Genomic DNA, 3,680 nt, shown 5'->3' with positions numbered 1-3,680 from the left:
ACATGTTATGTCGTCATGTCATTACGTCGGTACTATGCAGCCATAGTAAAACTGCACTCAAACTCTACTCTTTTCCAGAATTATATTTTTAAAATATAGCTGGTAGCTGGGCATGGTGGTTCACACCTGTAATTCCAGCAATTTAGGAGGCTGAGGAGCGCAAATTCAAGGCCAGCCTGGGCAATTTAAAGAGACCTTGTCTCCAAAGAAGATATAAAAAAGAGCTTGGAATGTAGTTCAGAGGTAGAACACCCTTAGGTTCCATCCCCAGCACTCTTCTATGAAAACCAAGAAAGTGAATTTGTAATAAATCCTGGCTTGGGTAAAAATAAAATACTTAAATTTAAAATAATGGTGTGGCCTTTCATCGCTTCTGACAGGAAGCCATAGCTGGCCATGGAGCCCTCCGCTGAGCCACCTTCCAGCACCATGTCTCAGAGCGGGGCCTCCGGACTATAGGAGGAGAACCTGCAGGGCAGTATCTTTTAGCAATAATAATAGCATTCCACCCTCAGTTTCTATTTATAAGGGTGACATGAAATAAATACTGCTGGATTCCCAGCATGAATCTGGACAGAGCAGCTCCAAGAGTTCTCACTGTGGCAGCCCACCTCGCTCACAGACACCACAGGATAGTACCAGAGCTTCTGAAACCGATGCCCATAGCATCAGAGGGAGGAACACCTCTCAGTCTAAAGAAGATTATATTGAGAGAAGGAAAGAAGTTGAGAACCTCTTAAAGAAAAACTCAGATTGGATATGACTGGTGGAGTTGACCAGAAACCCCCCCCCAAGGAGTTCCTCTTCAAACACCCAAAGTGCACAGCTACCCTCAGCATGGGGAACACCAGTGGCATGAAGAACGAGGGCGTCTTCTCAGCAGAGTTCCTGAAGGTGTTCCTGTTGTTACTCTCCCATCTGCTGGCCATTGAGTTGGGTATCTACACTGGAAGGCTCCTGACGACATCCACCAGCACCTTTTGATGAAGAGTCAGCTCCATGCCCGCCTGGCGGCTATGAGAGCTCACAAGCGCTGTTGTGATCCTGGGACAGCTGCACCAACTGACATCTGTTTTGTAAATGCTGTGATCCTAACTTAGTGATATGAAATAATAGGCACTAAAATCATGCTGACCTATCATACCTACGGGATCAATTAATAAGCACGTCAGACAAGAATTTGGTAGTGAATTTCCGCTGGATATTTAGATATAAATAGTATAAATAATTTTAATAGCCATGATATATGGAGTGCTTAAAATTATTTATAGCCTTAATTCATTTAAAATACTTTATATTTCAAAAGACAATAACACTGATAGTAAAATCACTACATAAGAAGTTTGTCCAAAAGAAATATTATGGCCTTATAATCACACCATTATAGAAAATATGTAGCCGGGCATGGTGGCACACGATTGTAATCCCAGCACTCAGGAGGCTGAGACTGGAGGATCGTGGTTTGTGGACAGCCTCAGCTACTTAGTGAGGCCCTCTGCAACTCAGTGAGACCCGATTTCAAAATAAAGAATAAAAAATAGGGCAGGGAGTGTAGCTCGGAGGTCAGATGCCCCTGGGTTCCATCCCCAGACCCGCAAAAAAAAAAATGTGCTTAATTTAAATGGATGCAGGTCATTTATAAAGACCACTTAACTCTGAATTTCTAAGTAATCAGTAGAAACCAAGGTACAGCTGTGAACTCTACCGTACCATGTGGGGAGCCATTAAGGTTTTCCCCTAAAAGAATATTCCTGACTCAGCTGACTGTCCTTCACCCAGAGTCAACAAGGTTTGGGGTCATAGAAGGTTCAAAGTCAACGGTCTGAGAGAAGATCAGGTGGTGATGGCACCAGGGTACTGATTAACATACCTGTATTGTATGTGCTTTGGATTGGTCTCTATTGTATTCTGGTGGTGATAGGATGAGGATATTGATTGACCTGTAATTATTCTAGAGAAGTAAACCCATAGTTGGCCCAATAGAGAATATTGACCCAGGAGTAGTTGTCAGCCAGTAGGAAATATTGACCCAGGAGTAGTCGTCGACCAGTAGAGATATTGACCCAGAAGCAGGGGTCGGCCAGTAGAGATAGTAAGCTGGCGGTTCCCCAACATTAGAATTAAAAAAATTCTTGGAATCAAATTCTTAAGAGTTGAATTCTTCATCCTCATGACTCTCTTCAGAACCTGTACTTTTGCAGGCTGGCTCCGGCAGGTGGTGGCCCATACGGGAACATTCTGAAACTGAGGCTCCAGTGAAGGACACCACTGAATAGAAAAGGAGCGTGCTTGAAGATTTGTGGTGGCGGTAAAAAACATGGGAATTGTAATATACAATGGATTAATTAAAATAGATGCTTTGTGCTAGAGAAACAGACAGAACACAAAGGCACCTAAGGTAAAAGTTGTAATATACAATGGGTCAAAAAATGTTGTAATATACAATGGGTCAAAAAATTAGTTCTTTGTTTTTTGCACATATGTTAAAAGACAGGCTTTGTGTTAAGCTTCCTAAGGAAGATGAGGATATTTTAGATACTGAAGAAGAGGAGCAGCTTGAGGAAACTGCTGCTCAGTACCATAGAGATGAGTTGTTATCTTTAATATCACTGCTTTAGGCAGCTATAAATCTGGCTGCAGAAAACAGAGAAGATACTAGAGGATTCAGAGTTTTCCCGGTTACTGAAGGCCCTGATAGTCAAGGAAGTGTTATTAGATTTCTTAAATGCCAACAAAACTGGGTCAAAGAGGTGTTATTAATTTCTTGAATGCTGACAAAACTGGTTGCACAGCAACAGATAGATATTGGCATCCATCCTCCAAAAACAATTTTGCTCTAGTAAAATGGAAAGATCCTTGCACAGGAATTTGAGAAGGTCCAGACCCCGTACTAATATGGGGAAGAGGACATGTTTGTGTTTTTTCACAGGATGAAGATAATGCATGGTGGATACCTGAGTGGCTGGTGCAACATATGGATCAAAGAAAAATAGAAGACTCTTGGATTAATGCTGATGACTGAAAAATAGAAGACTCTCGGATTACTGCTGATGACTGAAACATGGGCTTACATTCCAGATCATTCCATACTTCATCCAGCTGTTTGGGAACAATGGGAGATCACTGTCTTCAGTAACAACTCGTGATTTCTGGGACTTCTTGTTTTGAATTTTACAGCCATTGTGGAAACTTTTGGTTATTCTAGACAAAGAACTGGTAACTGGTACACCCTTATGTTTTTCTAAAAATATCAAAAAGATGAGATGTCTGCAGTTGATCCCTGTGGCATTGCAGACAAGTACAAAGACTGATAGTAACTGTGATATTCAGAAACTTTTAATTATTTTGGACAAAGAATTGGTACTTTTGGTTATTTTGGACAAAGAACTGGTACACTCTTATGTTTTTCTAAAAATGTCAAGAAGATGGGATGTCAGCAGGTGACACCCATGTTATTACAGACAGGTAGTAACTGTGCTATTAAAGGTTTGATATTGTGGGGCCCTGGTTACACAGGGAAAGAAGATAAAAATGTTAGCCCACTAATAATTTGTTTACTCTGTTAAACTGATTTAACATGTAAAAATCATAGTGTTAATTGGAGGAAATGTCTTACTGAAATACCCATTTTACATAATATTCCCAATACCTTGCTTGTTAGAGACTTGGGACAAAGTGTG

The 3,680-nt window shown here is 40.9% G+C and overlaps 1 pseudogene across 1 annotated transcript; it reads left to right on the top strand.

The window, feature by feature from the left end:
• The first annotated feature begins 429 nt into the window (after positions 1-429).
• LOC308274666 (BCL2/adenovirus E1B 19 kDa protein-interacting protein 3-like) lies at positions 430-984 on the top strand (annotated as a pseudogene). The gene has a single exon. The product of its transcript is annotated as a BCL2/adenovirus E1B 19 kDa protein-interacting protein 3-like (transcript).
• The last annotated feature ends 2,696 nt before the right edge of the window (positions 985-3,680 follow it).

The sequence above is a fragment of the Muscardinus avellanarius genome, assembly GCF_963383645.1.
Source record: "Muscardinus avellanarius genome assembly, chromosome: 16".
Classification (NCBI taxonomy): domain Eukaryota; kingdom Metazoa; phylum Chordata; class Mammalia; order Rodentia; family Gliridae; genus Muscardinus; species Muscardinus avellanarius.
Note: the sequence above shows the minus strand (reverse complement) of the source record. Positions and strands in the feature narration are given on the sequence as shown.